Below are 19,009 nucleotides of genomic sequence, written 5' to 3'. Positions count from 1 at the left end.
ATACAGGCTCACCAAAATCAATTAATTCTTCCTGTTCAATTTCATGTTGTTTGTAATTTATTCATGTAATGATTTATAATGCCGCCTTGGTGGCCCAAATGTATTTGTTCATTATTGAATAAAAAAATCGTATGACCATGCAACTACGTGCGTCCTTTGCCGGGTGTTTGACCCCCATGCAACTACGTGCGTCTTTTACCGTGTGTATGACCCCATGCAATATCTGCGTCCTTTGCCCGGTGCATGACACCATGAAACTACGGGCGTCTTTTGCCAGTTGTATGACCCTGTGCAACTTACGTGCGCCCTTTATCAATCAATCAATCAATCCCTGAAACTTATATAGCGCCTAAAACCAAGAAAACATGCACTAAGGCGCTGGACACATACAACAATCATATGCAAACAAATGAAAAGAAATACAAACATGATATATATACAATTACAAAAAAGTTAATGCTTATACGCAATTGCACACCGGTGATGTTTAACCAGTTTCTTAAAAATGACAATGGATTCTTCATTTCTGATGTGTTTGGGCAGTTTGTTCCAGATGCGGGGTCCATAGCAGGAGAAAGACCTGTCCGCGAATGTTGAATGTTGAGTTCTTTGTTCAATGAATAGTGGTGTTGATGATGTTGTGGAGCGAAGGTGTCTGCGACCAGTTTGTTCATGAAGCATATCAGAAATATAATCCGGAGTTTGTTTGTGAGAAGATTTGTAAACGAGGACCAGGATTTAAAATCAACTCGTTGCTTAATGGGTAGCCATGCATGTCAATGAGATCATTTGTGATCGAGTCATATTTGCGTTTCCAGGTGTATGGCCCCATGCAACTACGTGCATCCTTTGCTGGGTGTATGGCACCATGCAACAACGTGCGTCCTTTGCCGGGTGTATGACCCCATGCAACAACGTGCGTCCTTTGCTGGGTGTATGACCCCATGCAACTACGTGCATCCTTTGCTGGGTGTATGGAACCATGCAACTACGTGCGTCCTTTGCCGGGTGTATGACCCCATGCAACTACGTGCGTCCTTTGCTGGGTGTATGACCCCATGCAACAACGTGCGTCCTTTGCTGGGTGTATGACCCCATGCAACAACGTGCGTCCTTTGCTGGGTGTATGATCCCATGCAATTACGTGCGTCTTTTGCCAGTTGTATGACCCCATGCAACTACGTGCATCCTTTGTACTTTATGCAAATTTAAAGTCACGTAAAAATATATTTTAATTGCTTTGCCATACAGTAGTGACGACATAATTGCTCAAGCAGGCATTTCAGTTTAACGCCATAGAAGATTATAAATTGATTTGTATGATAAAATCTTATTAAATATCTGTCTAAGTTGACGAAGCTGGGTGTATGGCACCATGCAACTACGTGCGTCCTTTGCCGGGTGTATGACCCCATGCAACAACGTGCGTCCTTTGCTGGGTGTATGACCCCATGCAACTACGTGCGTCCTTTGCTGGGTGTATGGCACCATGCAACTGCGTGCGTCCTTTGCCGGTGTATGACCCCATGCAACTACGTGCATCATTGCTGGGTGTAAACTATGACACCATGCAACTACATGCGTCCTTTGCCGGGTGTATGACCCCATGCAACTACGTACATCCTTTGCCAGGTGTATGACCCCATGCAACTACGTACATCCTTTGCCGGGTGTATGACCCCATGCAACTACGTACATCCTTTGTTGGGTGTATGACCCCATGTAACTACGTGGGTCCTTTGCTGTATGACACCATGCAACTACGTGCGTCCTTTGCCGGTGTATGACCCCATGCAATTACGTGCGTCCTTTGCCGGTGTATGACCCCATGCAACTACGTGCATCCTTTGTACTTTATGCAAATTTAAAGTCACGTAAAAATATATTTTAATTGCTTTGCCATACAGTAGTGACGACATAATTGCTCAAGCAGTCATTTCAGTTTAACGCCATAGAAGATTATAAATTGATTTGTATGATAAAATCTTATTAAATATCTGTCTAAGTTGACGAATAAAATGTCAAGGGGAGTGAACCGTAGGCTGAGACGCACTTCGTCTGAGACCGTAACAACATAACAAGCATTTAGGTGTTTGGTAAATTGGCCACAGCTGGTCGCCATTATGGTCAATAGAATTTCCATTACATGATCCTTGATTCACTTTATACGATTATTTCATACACGACCTAACTACAATCTCATATTAATAGTATAGAATTTCATTCAAAGGAATGTATTTTTAAATAGATTTGTAAATGAAATTTCTCAGTACTATGTTTGGATCATATAGTTTAAGACTATATAGTGAGATGGTAGGAGCCATAATTATATTTTCCAGTTTTAGCCATGTTCTGCCATGTTCTGCTTAATATAGTAAAGGAAGATGACCTGGTGATATATTTGGAAAATGGAATTCTTTAAAATGGACGAATATCATAAGATGTCATCCCTTCCAAGCCACGGTTGTTTGATGTGATCATTTATTAATTTTTCTAACAAAACATTATAATATTCAATTCTAGACCTGAATAATAATACCAACAGCTATCGCTCTAACAAACTGTATATACACATATATTTTGTAGCAATTTTAAACATAGATTTTCATTTTTTGTTTCTACATCAAATTATTCATCTTTTTATGTCTTTTCAATTTTAAAAAAAATCTGTAAACTGAACATTTGTGTGAAAATTGAGGGCGCTATTTAAAGATTTCAAATTTAAATTAGCCAAATAATATGAGTTATACCTTACATTTCACGATGAAAAGTTTTTTTTGAAAATTCACTTGTCATTTGTTAGTCTGTTATAATACAATTTTACAAGTGTCTACCCCTTGTGAATATGCAAACAATATCACAAGATTACAGATAAATAGCGCCATCATTGTTCAACTTTTCTTAAAAAAGACTTAAATGCCATCAAACAACCGTGAAGCATTCATGCAAAAGAACACGTATATAAATGTTTCTTGTATATGGAACTAATTCCTTATGGAATTACTGACATTTATACAGCGTGATAATCGTGATAACATAGTCTACAGTGATTTTATTAATGTAATAAATTGATATCAAATGAGAGATCCTATTTTTCTCATTAAATACAGCACTAATTGTTTGGGATTAAAAAATATTATCAAGTTCTGCCACATGAAATATCTCATTCCTTATCATTCATTCAGTACTAACTGGAGATTAAAAAAATTCACTCTTTATCAATTTCTTGAAAAAAGACCAAACAAACATGCATTAAAGACTTGATACAAGTTGAAGCATTCAAAATCTTGAGTATATAATGTGGAAATTTTGCTCAAATTTTCCCTTTCCCAAAAATTAGAATGCATAAATCGAAATTAGACTTCGTACAAGTCTTTAGACTCGATTGTCACAACAAGTGAAAAACACCCTTAACATGCCTGTTTTTGGCCCTTAATTCATAAATCTGACCAAATAGTGAAATAATTTTAACTTTTATTACCAGTTATTAGAACTAAGAAAATAATTCGGATTGAGATGTGCAGAAAAAAATTAGTGCTGTATTTTTCTGGAATGGGGGAGTAGTCATGAATTTTGTGCATTTTTAAAGAAAATTGTAATCGGCACCCCTAGGGTTAAGCTATTTTAAAATCACCTAATAATTGTAGGAAATTTTAACTCATTTCTTGAGCGAAATATCATCCAATGCCTAATCTGAATCAAATATTGCATTATTGTTGAGATCTACTAATTGAAATTATTGAACTTCGAAGCTCTTAGAAATTGATTTCGCAGATGGTTTAATCGGTATAATATATTTTGACGAGAAAAATGGAAGTGTTAAACTAAATATGAATTTGTCAAAATTTAATTAGTGACAGACATGTTCATCGCAGACCAAAATAAGCTTAACGCTTCTGTTTAATTTAAATGTATATTGGTTTTCTTGATTGTCTCGAATATTTACACATGCGACTCGTTTGGAAAGCTATTACACTTTCCTTTTCATCAAAATGATGACGGATTTTATCAAATCATAAAATGTAAGGCGCCACGTCTAGTTTGGTCCTGCAGCGCTATCGGTGCCCAGATGGGCACCGATAGCTTTTTGTATTTATATTTCTAAAAGCCTTGAGCTCAATTTATACTCGATCGCTGAGCGACGAGCGATTTGTATTTGAACAATGAGGTAGCGCGCTCTTCCGGACGCAACAAAAAACTCTCTACCTCATTGGCTAAAAAACAATCGCTATCGCTCAGCGAAAAAGTATAAATTCAGCTTTACTCTTGAATGATACGACAAGAACAGTATACGCCATACAGTGAGGTTACTTGATGGAAGTTAATAGACGGTAGTTATTATTATTATTTCCAAACAATTTTAAACCTAAATATTTATTTAAATGTTTTTATTCGATGATTTTCATATACTTTGATTGGCTAATGATTGATTTGTATCGAAAATTAGGAAAAGGCTAGAAATATGATTGACACTGTTATCAGTGGACTTCGGGTATATATATAAATGCGCACGTGACATCTACAAGTCGCCATACCGTGTTCAACGATGTAAGGTACCCGGATGTGCACAAATTCCACACGCAAAAGTATAGGCGAAAATGACAGGTTACAAGGAAAATTGGCTTTGCAAAATAGTGGCAATGATTGCAAAGGGCAAAATAATTTGACCCGAAACATAAACTCTTTATTTAGATTTTCCATTACGGAAAAAAAAAAATATGACGGAAAAGCTAGATATAGCTGATTTAAAAAGTTATATTTCATTATTTCCGTGCTAAATGGGCGTGGCAATTGGCCATATTGATGACGAAATGTGATTCTTACTGGCATTAAGGTCAGAACTGGGTAGCTGCCGATGATGTTATTTGATAATGTTTGCATGTAGGGAACTTAGGGGGCTGTCATTTTCTTCGGAAGGAAGGGGTCATGGATTTATTTATTTGGGAGTCAAGATAAGTATTCCCCCCGTAGTGCCGCTAATGAACATAACTCTGACCCTAATTGTAACTCTAATTATAACGTAAATTGAGGAAACTATAACTTTAGCCCTTTTCGGTATAATGACCCTCTCAAACTAATAGGCTAGATGTCCCCGCCCGACCTCCTCAACTCTAACTTACTCATTCGCTCGCAAATGGACAACAAAACAAATTCAAAATGTGTTTTAAGCACCTTTTTGTGTCTCCCATGCTAAATCGGTAATCTGTACACCCTTTGTCACCCTTTGACGTACAATTTAGAGTATAAACACGTAGATGACTGTACATGATCTAATCATCCCGGCTAGAAGATGTTGAGGAAGACTCGTATACTATACATCACGCTCATACGTTATATGACAATTTGACGTACAATCACGTATGTGATGCATGGTTTGAGGTTTATTCAGCTAGTAAGATAGATCCGTCATACACATTATTGTCATGGTATTATATTGTAATTGTATACGTCAATTTTGTTCAGTTTGATTCAACCGGCTTATAAAGTTTTACTTTACACGGAAGGGGAAAGTTAGCAAAAAAAACAATTAATTTATGAGTGTAAAAGGGGGGAGGGGGTGGTTTTGGGGGAAGGGGGGGGGGGCAAATAATATTTATAAAATTATAAGTAAGGCGAGAAAGAGAGAAACCCTGTTCTACGGGCGAACGGACCTTTCAAGTAGGGTCGGTCGGTCGGTTGGTATTTAAAAAAAAATGTTTTAAATAACCCAAAAAATCACAAACATCTGTAAATAAATTTCAATTTGAGAAAATACAAAAAAAAAATTGTCCTGAAATTTCCGAAATTTGGGGTCGGCATTCATTTGTACAGGAAAAATTTGTTTCCCAATTTGTTCAAAATAGAACAGGGTTTTCGTTTGTCGTCGCATAAATAAATAAATAAATAAATAAATAAATAAATAAATAAATAAATAAATAAATAAATAAATAAATAAATAAATAAATAAATAAATAAATAAATAAATAAATAAATAAAAATAAATAAATAAACATTAGTTATGTTTGTACATGGGGGTGCTGTGCAATAATCATGATCCTTTGATATAAAAGCGCATTTATATATACAACCGAAGTCTACTGGTTATTTGACAACGATTATAGACCCTTCTTTCCACTATTCCAGGGTACTATTCTGTCGTATTCCATCCTGAGAGAGTCGCAAAATATATCATCTCCGTAGAGTTCTGTTCAATAGAATACGGACATTATGGCTAGTACCTTCAACGGAGAAATGGAATCTTCTTGATGCATTAATTTTCACGAATAGTCTATTATGCTGATGATTGATGACTGATACCTTTCGGAGGCAAAAATAAAATCTAGGCATTATTGCGATTTAGTCGAAAGAAAGTTTCCCGTTACTTAACCTTCTTTTGTGTACATGTATGTATTATAGAGCTGATTCACCTGAAGGTGCAAAACTAACGACGGGCATGCATTTTTATACTGTCGGCATTCGTTTCAGAAATCACAATAACTTCTGAAACAATCACAATGTAGCGACCACGCGGATAGGTTAGGAGACCGAAGGATTTAGTCTACACACTATCTATGAGGTTGATGTATTACGTCATACTTCCAGAAATAGTGCATGATGTGAAGAAGGGAAAAGGCACATATCCACCACAGCGCAAGTAGGCATACTGCTTTATAAATTTGTTAGGGTGCATAGCGTTGCCACGGGAGCGGTGTCGAAATTCGAAATATAGACTACATTCCACGCGATATATCACGTATTTTATCGTATATTTTGTTTGTAAGTAGTTTGATGTCAGATAAATCTACTTTGAAATAAAGAAAAATAAGTCAGAGTTGTACCGTCCCGTGCCTGATCTCTGCCTACAATGGCCTACGGGGTATAGACTGCCAATCTCTCCCTTACACAGCATTTGGGCTATACTCTCTAGAATCTGACAAGATTACGATTCTCAATTACACTTGTAAGATTGTATCTGGAATTGAGTTCAGTCTCCGAAGTCTATACGACTTGAATAGTAAATACTAGCCATGATTAAAATATGACGACTATTGTATCTTCTGTCCCTCGTGTTAAAAAACCCTCTTTTATGTGTCACGAAAAAAGGTATAAGGTGTGAGAACACGATGTTCTTGTAATGAGAACTCATTTTATACCTTCTAACGATTGGTATACAATGCAAAAGTCACACATTTCGAATTGTGTACGTGTCGATTTCATGTGATTTGAATGTTATTTTCTTGATATAAAACTAGTTAAAAGACGAATCGGAAGAAGAGAAAGCGTTGTCACAATAATATATTGTATAATTGAATATTGATCATTGTGCCTTAAGCCATTATACCCGTTCATCAAATGAACGTGGTATTATCTGTGCATACACTTCTAGTGCCCATTTCTATTCATCGTTATGTATTCTTCTCCCGTGCATTATTTTCGCGAACTACCCTTCACAGCCCAAATTATATAAACCTGCACGCTAAACAATGCACGCTAAACAATACATTATCTAAAACCTGCACGCTAAACAATAGATTCTAGATAATACGTGCACGCTCAAATACTAGAAATACTACTTTCACATAACCATATAGTAGAGTTAGGTGATGCTTTCGACACAGAGGTCACATAACTATATAATTGTCTGTTCGATATATATACCATCAAAAAAGTACGAATATACATTCTGTGGTGTTAAAATGGTATAGTTACAAACGGTGTTCTATAATAGGGTACAATTACCGAATAGGGTGCAACTCGCTAGACTTGAGTCCAGTCCTCGTTTACGGAGTTTAGGGTTAGGGTTTAGGGTTGGGGTAGGGCAGTCTTGTAATAAGACTAGTAGAGTTGCACCCTATTCGGCAATCGCTCGTGCAAAGATCATTGTCATAAATTATGATTAATGACCTCAAATAAATCAAACATCAAATGAGAATAATCGAGCTTCTATTAATTAAAAAGGGCCAAAAACAGGTGGATCATAATTATACAAGATGACACCATTGCAAAATATTCAGCATTTTACAAATGAAATACATGTAGGCCTATATCTAAAATAACATAGCCGGGCCCGGAAACACACACTAGCGCATAATATCATGATCATGCTTTATAATACCATAGGCCTTCAAACACATGTGTGTGAAGGCCTATGATAATACTGAACAAATTGTTAAATCCCAATGTCGTGTGTTTTAATATAAGTAGATTTTAAAGTTCAAATTATAGAGCTATAAAGTCCAGTTGATATTCACCGCAGTACTAGTCGGACATCTAAATCGATCGTTTCCAGGTGAACTGGTTCAGTGCTCTCTGTGTTCGAAACCACGATATTAAATGATCACAACATAAAGTCAATTGGTTACAAACCATGCGTGAATAAGTTACTAAAGTATGACGTATGGCGCAATCGATACCATCGATACCATACTTATACAGGGATTGATTTTCTTTACCAGTTAAATGCTAGGTAGCTGGTCAATGTCCTGACGGTGTTTTTAAAATGTAAGATATTTTCCTAATATTAAAACTAATATAATGAATGCAGCAATTAATATTGCCTATTGTTTTAATAGGCCTACACTCAAAGTGTATGACGGATAATGTACTCGTGCAAATGCATTCGTCAAGATAATTGCACTTGCCATGGAGTTATTGCATTTAGCTCTTGAGCCTATCGGCTCTCGAGCTAAATGCAATAACTCCACGGCGCGTGCGATTATCTTGACGAATGCATTGCACTCAGTTCATTATCCTTATCATCAATTGCATGCCGTGGGGCGAGGTATTGTCCGTGCTTTGATAAATACTTCACTCCTTGTTGACTCTCCAATCGGAACGGACGCAACCAGGCTCGTGTCCTGATGTTTAGCTCAGATTGGTCAACATGATGGTGAATATATTGTTATCATGTCTTGCACGTGAATTATATGCAATTATGCTGTAATGTGACTCTGGTAAGATTTTTTAAGATATATTGATTTGTTTGACCCGTTTGTCTGAAGATGTAAATTCACAATTAATTTCTTAAACATAATTCTATTTCATCTGGTTCATTTCGTGTTAGTCATTTCCCGTTCGTTATCCCTCATCCTTTGGGACTCCAAATCCGGTACCTCGCTATACTTTTTCATTTGACTAATGCATCAATTTAGCGTCATAAAAGGTAAAGAAGAGAGAGAGAAAGATTTTTCATACCCAGAACATGGATTTAATATTGATCAATGACTAACATAATCAATAGCTAATCTATTTCTTCTCTATTGCATATCTTTCTCCTCCACTCTTTGTTCCTCGTTCTCTTTTTCTTCTTTCTATTCTTCTTCTTAGATTCTCTTCTTCATCGTATTTTTCTTTTAACGTAAAATCGCACTGCTTCTTCCAATTCTGTGTAAGCCGTGATAATCTGTTCCACTTCTACGACGTGCTAATTTCAAAGATTTTAACATATGCCATATTTTTCTCTCGAATTTCAATTAAGCATGGTACGAAAACCCTTTTGACCGAGCCCGTCGTATTCCGATCTGGGGTTCTTATATTTGTTCTTGTGCTTATGTAAATTCTATCGCCGTCTTAACCTTACTGTATTGTTTTACAATGATCTTGTAAAAATTCCCAATGGCCACTTTGAACAAGCAACTGGCTCATGTACGATCAGCATATTTGTTCGTCCGTGCTCATATTTGGGATTCTTCAAAAACATGACAAAACACGACTAAATTTTCGTGCCAAAATAAATTTTGAAGCCGGGGGTTTCTCAGTGCAAATGTGGGTACAAGGATATGCGGACGATTTGGGTAACTCTTTCAGGCTCTTAATTTAGCTTCGGTCACGAATGCATTAAAGAAACTAGTTTAGTTAGAGAAAGGTGCAAACTTGTAGAAATTGTCATGAAATTATCAACATAAGAATTTCGCAGCTGAGAAAGTTTTTTTTTAAATATTTTTATTTCTTTGCCGTCAAATTTTTGGGGCACGTTTCCGCCACGGATTTTGTTTGTTGAAGTACCTGAGTTAGAAATACTTGAGTGAGATTTAGTTATTTTTCTCAGTGAAATCAAATTTTGCTAATTAGAAGTCCCTTTTAATTGTGAAGAGTACTTTATCAAGTGAAAAACAAACATAAATTAAAGTATTATTATAATGCAATCAGATTCATAAGCTTAATCTACAGAAGGTTTTGGTTGGTTTGAAAGGTTTGATTCGGGGTTTGATTCCCATAATATTATAGATTACAGCTACAAGTTGCTTTATCATTGAAAAGTATTATATATGATAAGAATTAACCGTTGGGTTGGAAACATATGATACAAAGACCAATGTACTTAGGGTTTGGTTGGTGAATATTAAAATATGGTGTAGTACATCTTGGTGGCCTCGGAATAAATGTTGAGCGCTTTGAACAAATTCAAAACCCGCTATAACATTTATTTTTATTTCCCTATCTTTAATTGTTTTTGAAGTCACGCAGTTATATAATGCTGTTACATAAGACAGAAGTCGCTGACCGCTATGGCTCACTACACACCATATAACCCATTTATAATCATTGTGTGATTGGGTGAGCAATCTGAAAGCCCGTTTTAATCACAATGGTCAGAATTAAATAGTCAAAATGATTAGACAAATAGGCTACACTGTCCATACACTGAGTACAGTCTCATTGCAAGATCATGGGCTAAATACCGTAGTCCTTGTCATTTGAGGTACGTAAAACATACTCATTATGATCGATGCGAATTATAGAAACAGTTCAAACAATAAAATAACTACACCTTTATCTTGACACTTCCTCATTTGCTCGCCCTGTTCCATTTTTAAAGGAATGTTTATTGCTCTGTAAATCCATTAAATCAATTTTCTGGGTATCCTATTCAGAATTACTAAGCATGTGGAAGACACTAACGTAAATCATGTCAACAGTCATTCTTACAGAGGATTTGCACCTTTAATGTAAATACCCTTGCAAGAGTCACATCTTTTTCGTGACACTCGGTCATTTCAAATATTGAGTTTTGGTTTTGGTGTCGAGGTTTCCTATTATCCTGCCTGAGCTCTTGACTGACATCATTATCGATATCGTTGTTTGTACCCTTTGTTTGATACTTAAAATTTGTAGAAAGCATTTCCGGTTTTCATTTCAGTTCGTTATATAATAATAATTTTAAAAAAACCCGCAGAATATCAGGTTTGAAGATACCTTGATCAAAGTATAAAAAAGAAGTTTTAAATTTCGCAGTGCAATATTCACGAGCAGAGAAGTCGAACAAGTCAATCTACATTTGAATGCGTGGGTTCGCTTTCCAAATTAGTCTGACCTTATTTCGCTGTGAACAAATATAGACCATCGAAATATTTCAAAAGAATAGACACTTGAAGCCTACTCGAGGACTATTCATATGCATATCGCATACACGGGGATTGAAGATTGAAGCAATATTACAGTATAGACTATTAATTTAAGTTATTTATTTATTGCTCGACGAAATGAGAAGAAAGAGAGAGAGAGAAGAGAGGGGAAGGGGTGTGTGGAGGAGGTAAGGGGATGAAGAAAGAGAAAGAGGTGGGAGAGAGCATTGTAAATTGAAAGGGAAGGGGGAGGAGAGCTCGAGAGTGGAGTGGAATAGTGTTTAGGGTAGAGGAGGTATCGAATGTAGGGAGGGGGGAGGAGACACTTGAGAGAGGGAAGAAGAGGTTTTAGGCGGGGGAGGGCAGCTAAAGTAAGAGGTATAATAAACTAATTAATAATCTTATCATCTCCATCATCATGCATCGTTTATGTTTCATACAAAAAAAGAAAGCCCCCTCAATATACGCGCATGATTTCTAGGCCTCGGGCCGTAGAACTCGGGGTGTAACTATACGGTGTCATAAAATTGGCCACCAACGCGACGACATACTTCGTTAAAAGCGTCTCTGAAGTAAGACTTAAAAAAACCAGATTTGATAGAGCATCAACTACCGCCCGCGGGGATAGATATCCGATAATAATAAATGCTTAGCACAATAGACCATTATTATACTTATAGTTATATACCCTACTTATGATTGCAGACCAGTTCTGCTCCACTTTTTAATCTCCTAATTTTTGGTTTCTGAACAATAGAGAAACTAAAACTCAATATTTGAAAAGACCGAGTGTCTACTGACTCTTTATGACTGTCCCTTTTTATCTATTTTTTTGGGGTTTCTGTTGATTTTAATAGGTAATTTTTGATGTTTGTAGTAAAGTAAAATCAAATGAAATAAAACAAAATGAAAATATGATTTCTATTTCGTACCGCTTCTCAACAACAATGTGACCTTCGCTGAGTCCTCGCTCACTTTCCATTATTACCACTAGGAACCCACAAAGGCGAGAAAGTATATCCATTTTTGGCGAGAAATGGCGAGGCTAGGCGAGAAAGGGCGAGGACGCGAGTTGCCTATTAAAAATACATCCTTGGTAGAAAGTATACTACCACAGGGCCTACAAAAGTATATATGTGATATTTGAATTCTTCTACACACTCGTTATGAAATGATCAATGTAAATATTGCCAAAGCTCACTACCATTCGCAAGATGCTGTGAACTACCAAATCGCAACAGTTTAAAATAGTTGGTAACTTTAAGTCCGCAACAAAACTCCGCATTGTATTCACAAGCTTGAAATTTACCCGGTATAGCATTCATTTCTACATACTTACAAAGTATCATGTTTTGCATAACTTTGATTTTGCATAAAGAAACACCGCGCGATGTGTGTTGTAAGGGTGCATACTACCAAATTACTGTCCCTCATCATTTATTAGACATTAGGATAATCATCCCTGAAAACAGAAACATACAGTCATGCAGCGTACACTTATTAGTGTGAAACATGAGTTTGAGCCTGAGGTAAACTAGTCTCAGGTTTGAACAAGAACACTAATTTATGCAGGATACACCCCATGCAGCCTACGCCTATACGGTAGGTCTGACCAAACACGGAGAAGCTGAAGGTCACTCTGTATATTTATCTTCTACCTGACCAGCATGCAAATCCCTCAGAATTTAGACAACCGCAGGTCAAGGCTGTTTATGTGTTGTTTGGTATCGGCTTTAGGGGCAGAATGGATACGGTCACTATTATAATATTCTCTACTTTCAAAGAATAATTTATATTATATGCCGGGATTATATGTAGCCTAATACTCCCGGGCTAATACTTTAGGATTGTGGAGACATACAGATATTGCTAATTCATTTGTTACATACACTATCCGCTATAATTTTGCCTTTTAAAATTTAAAGTTACCAATCATTGTGACATGCGCCCTTATTCACAAACACGAACTGCACGGGGTTTCCCAGCAAAACATGTATTTTTTCATAGTGACCGTAAAGTATGATATTTTGCATATGCAAAACTACATATTTTGCCGAAGTATGTAGTTTTGCATATGCAAAACTACATACTTTTGGAAAGTATGTAATTTTGCATATGCAAAATATCATATTTTGCAAAGGTATGTGGTTTTGCACGCAGCACCGGGCACTATTACATCTTAGCTATTCAACGAGGAGAATCATATGTTAACGGCTGCTAGTAAACATATATCTTCAGTTTCTTGTCAACAAAACTTTATATTGTATGTCAAGCAGAATTGTTATTTTTAGGCTCAAACTTCAGGAATATTAAACAAATCAAAAGTGAGATAAACTTTTTAAGATAAACACTTAAAAGTGTTTATCAGATGGGATCCCGGGATGGGATGCTGGGCTATAAAAGTTATTTAAATAAATCACATACTAGAATTACTTGACATTTTGTTTGACATTTATAGAGATTTTAAAAATAGGTCTAAAGTATAATCGTTTGATATTGTGTTTCCCTCTTTATGACAAAACTTCCATGCTTAAATAAGGAAATGATACTTAGGAACGATCGTGTTTCACGTTTTATATCAAACTTCCGCGTTAACAGCCAAGCAAATCATACTTAAGAATAATGTTGATATTTTGTTAACATTTACAAGTAGATTAAATGTCACTGTTTACCGAGTAAGACCGTTCAATGGAAGCTCACTATTTTCATGATTTGTTTTTAAATCCAGGTCAGTCGAAAGCTGGCTCGGGCCTTGAAAGTAATTCGATTCAGGTTGACTGTATAAAAGAGACGTATTGAAGATGGGCAATATTTTATTTACATCAAAATAGGCCTTCGAAAAATCAGGTGAAACATGCCTTTACATCCAGGGGCGTAACCAGACCTGACCTTCCGGGGGGCAAGATTGAAAAATTTCCCAATTGTTGACCAAAAGTTGTATTATTTATGTGCGCATCGCGAGCGGCTTGCCGCGAAGTGATAAACGGGTGGGGTCCAGGGGCAAAGCCCCGGCGGGGGTCAAGGGGGCGGAGCCCCCTGAAGCTCATGGTTTTTGGCATATTAGAAGCTAGTGTTCAGAGTACAAAATTTCACAATGAAAGTAGTATAGATCTTCTTCCTTTTTCTTTTCTTTCTTTCCTTTTCTCTTCTCCTTCCCTTTTTCTTCCCTCTTTTCTTTTCTTCTTTCCCTTTCTCTTCTTCCCTCTTTTTTTCCCTTTTTCTCTTCTCCTTTTTTCTTCCCTCTTTTCTCTCCTTCCCCCCTTTTCCCTTCCCAATTTTTTGCTCTTCTTCCCAGTTTTTTTTTGTCCGGGGGGGGGGGCAGCTTGCCCCCCCCCCCCCACTGGTTACGCCACTGTTTACATCGAAAAAGTCATCCAAAGCAGCTTATTGAAAATGGGTTAAATGTTGGGCTATGTGCCTATACTATAATGCCTACAGACATGTGAAAATGACCAGAAGTCACACCATTAGCCTTCATTCTAACATTTCTTACCAAAACTTATAACTTCAGTTGTGCCTAAACTCGAACATTGGCCATTGAACCTATGTAAGTTTCATTTATATCAATTGTCAGACGTAATTCTGGTGTAGAAAGAGCGGACCATAACACCCAATCAAATGAAAGAAAATACATTTCAACATATCTTGCTTGAATTGGAATTATTTTTAGTAACGTTAAAATCATTTTCGTTTGAGAAGACTATTTCCATTGATATTCGTCAATAGACGTATGGAAATTGTAATGTTGGATTTAAAATATATGAAGACAAAAGTTTATATTACAGTGGCGCAAAATAATGCAAAAAGGGTAGATGGTTATGATTAAGAAACAGGCGAAATAAATGCATATGAATAAACATATAGTATAACAAACTCAATCAATATAAATAATTGATGATATACCTTTAATGATGGTCGTCTGATGATCGGGTATCCAATGATCGAAAGTGAGGGCATGCCGTGAAACCCAGAGTAACGGTTGCCTTTCCAGAGGTCTAAACTTTGAAATTTACCTTTAATGTTATATAGAAATGATAGACATGGTAGTTGAAGACCAAAACACACTGCGTTCGAGATATTGTTTATCGCCTCCTAGTCCGCGCATGTGACATCCAAAACAAGACAAGACTATAAAGCCACGATAAATTTTGATATCCTTAACAGCTTGTCGTCTTTGATTTTGTTAGAAATATTATTTTACGTCGTTTATTAACCGACTAATGAGATTGTGAATTTCGCCTATTGTTTTTCGATCAGTCAACGTTAAAGAGGTGAAAGTTGCAAAACTACATTCGGTCGTATCAAATTGATTTGCTCATCATATTGATCAGATATGATAGGTCTGACATTTTCCTGTAAGGTCTAATGTTGTTTGTGACCAAGTTAAGTCGAGAAAATAATAACGAGGTCTATGATGGCTGCAGCAGAATGTAGAAACAGATTTGATATGGGTTAGCGATCTGTGCCGACCGACTCGATTCGCCAGTTGAGGTACTATATCTCTGGCTTAGCGACAAGTGTTTGGCGATTGAAAATAAAATTGAAAGTTCTATATTCTCGGGTATATTCTTTAAATTGTAAAAGGGATATTCTTTTAAATAGTAGAGAGTTAAGACATTCTTCCGAGCCATTTTTATTACGTTTAATGTCATAAGATCTCACACCACCAAATCAGAGTCCCATAGAGATGCTAAATTTGCCTTAAGAAAACGTAATTTTTTCTTCACAGGAGCGACTCAGTTTTAAGCGACAGCTATGATGGTTCAAATCAGCCCTTGCCTGATCCCTCTGGCTGGGAAAAATATAGGCTGACCGTCATTATTTTTTACGACTGGCCCTCGAAATCTACGATGTCCGGGAATTGCCTATTTTACAGGCAAAACCATGCCAGTGTTTCTGTAAAGAAAAGGCTGCTTAAAATCATTAAAAGATATTCGATCTCTCCCATCTGTGGTATACTTGCAGGAATTAATATTACTAATCATGACCAATCCAAATGTGGCTAAAATTATGCAAATTTCTGCTCATTTTAATGCTTTATACATCACTGACTCAATGATATACATGCATCAGGGTCTATGCATGCACGAGGCATGTCAGCCATCACTTGATCGATGAACTCGGAATAAAACCGGGGATCTCCGGCTTTAATATAAAAACTTATATTTTACTGTAAAAAAGTAGAAATTCGAGAAAAATTGAGGGCATCACTGTGGAGCAAATGACACATTATAGCTTTGCTTGACTGACACCATGACTTTAATGTTCTCGTTTGGAGAAAGTAAACTGCTTCAGATGTCAACAATAATAGGTCCGGTAAGGCCCGCAGATCACAGTGATTGCTCGCGGGAAACTCAACCCAAACCTCCACGTGGTGCCGGACGGGTAACGCTAACTTGGGCAATGAGGAACAGGCGTGGAAGCGAAGATTTTGGCGTAGTCGGAGGATCATGTATAGTTTAACCACGGTCATGCCGCTTCTTCGCTGATTCGGTCCTGAGAAGACACCGTACATGTTCAGCATAGCATAGCCAACGTGCAGTGAAGCAGAGAAAGAATTCATGGTATTGAATAGGATCGAACAAAGGTATTGTTTACGAGAGATTTGTACAGCTGGTGGTGCACATAGCCGTAGCAGCTGAAAGCACCAACCCTCTTTAAAAAAAAAAAGCAAAAGCAAAAGCATCAACAATAATAGTAGTTGCGTTATGACCTTGATAACATATGTGCATTATCTTAGTCCCTTTGCCAACAGAATCTCAAACCACACCCAATTGGGTGACTTCTTATCAGTGGTAACATAGTACAGTAGCGATATTAACCGAAAAACAGACAATGAAAATGAGCTGCCAAAATGTTATCAATAGTAACTCGGTAATGTCTGGACCAAACCAGCACAATTGGCGACTCAAATTGACTAGTAATTTAGTATGGAAGACAATTTTTAGAGTGTAGTCTGTCATTAAGATTCTTATTTGAACTCTTATACTGCCTTTTGTGAACAGTGACAATGACTGTAATCAGTGTACTTCGCTTATATGCGCTTTTATAAATACGCACGTGACCCATGGGCACGGCATACCAAGACCAACAAGCGTGACCAAATCTTCATACATTTACCATTATATAGAAAGGGATAGGAACTCCGTAGATAAATAATTATCATCAAATTTAAGTAAACATCTCAAAAAAAAGTAACTAACCCCCTTAAATAATGGCCATTGTTCAAAAACGGGCTAGTGTATTACAAATCTGTAAAATTATTTCTGCGCATTTTGACACCTCATTTGATACGATAGCCCAGAAAACAATAAAACACCGGTCAATTTAATGTAGTGAGGTCCAGATTTGAAAGTTGCACTTACGACAATACAAAAACACTCAGATATCATTACACACATTGTCATTTTCAGTTCTAAACTCATGTGATTTCTTCTTCTTCCTGTGTAAGTACAGACTTCAAAAAAAGAAGAAAATCACACTGCAGTGTGTTGTGCTCTCCGCATCCAAGATATTACAGACAGCAAGGTTCAGTGCAAAATATTTACAGTGATGAAGTGCTTTAAAAATACTATAGATGTCTGCTGGTTACTTGGCATCCCCCTTTAATGCCAGTCTGAAGGCATCAAGGGATGGGCATTCAACAGGATCTGTCCTCAGAAGATTCCAATCCCGGCTGGATCTTGGGAAGAAGGCGGAAGCAAATTGGTTGGAGTTGCAGTGACCAATCCAGAATCTGGAGCTATAACCTCTGGTGCGGGATTTCGCCTCGTTGAGGTACTCTCTCCATCTGATGTCAACATGGACATTCTGCTTTGGTGTCGTCTGCTTTCCAGAGTTGGCCATTGGAGACCTTTAAGTAGGCCAGTCACGCTTGTCCTACGGTCATATTTCCCCATAATGTGATCCACTGCGCTGTACCTGCTCAACCTTCTTTATGTTCCGTTGAGTGGTTTAATGGTTTTTACAAATGTCTCTTTTAACTGTTGTTGTAATGTTCACTTTCATATCAGTTAATTTCGGGTGTGGCTTCCTTCTTCCTGAATAACCATGATAACTGCCAAGCACCTCCGCCTTATACTGTTTACAAGACGTCTGATGCGTCCCTGGTCTATTGCTGCCCATTCCCGTCTCAGAATTTGTTCCAGTCCAATCAAAGTTGTTGTTGGCTTTATCCTCGTATCTACCCGGTACTTGTTAATGTCCCCACAAATGCTCCAACGGATTCAGGTCTAGAGATTTGGCAGATCATAACATACGATTGATGCCTTTTTGTTCCATAACCTTGTTTGGTTATTCTAGCCCTGTGTGGAGTTGCATTATCGTCCATCAAGATGAAGTCTCTTGTAACATGTGTAACTTTGGCATGTTCAAAATGAGATGTTACGAAGATGACCAGCCTAACCTGATCTAACTTAACCGTTGAAATTACAACTTGGCGGGGCATTTAAAAATGTTTAACTCTTCATGTCAACTAGGGATTAAGTGAATATTGACCAACGATAAGAATAATGACAATTGATATTGATTTTCCCGACATTTTGACCCCCAAATGCATGAAACAAAACAAACATTCCCATGAGAGCCGAGCAGATTTCCTTCCATTATACTGAATACATATCAATAGAATTTACTCCAACTTTCAAATTTTGGGTTATATTGATTTAAATGTACGCTGCGGCGTC

Source organism: Amphiura filiformis, chromosome 15 (assembly GCF_039555335.1).
Source record: "Amphiura filiformis chromosome 15, Afil_fr2py, whole genome shotgun sequence".
NCBI classification, from domain to species: domain Eukaryota; kingdom Metazoa; phylum Echinodermata; class Ophiuroidea; order Amphilepidida; family Amphiuridae; genus Amphiura; species Amphiura filiformis.
Note: the sequence above shows the minus strand (reverse complement) of the source record.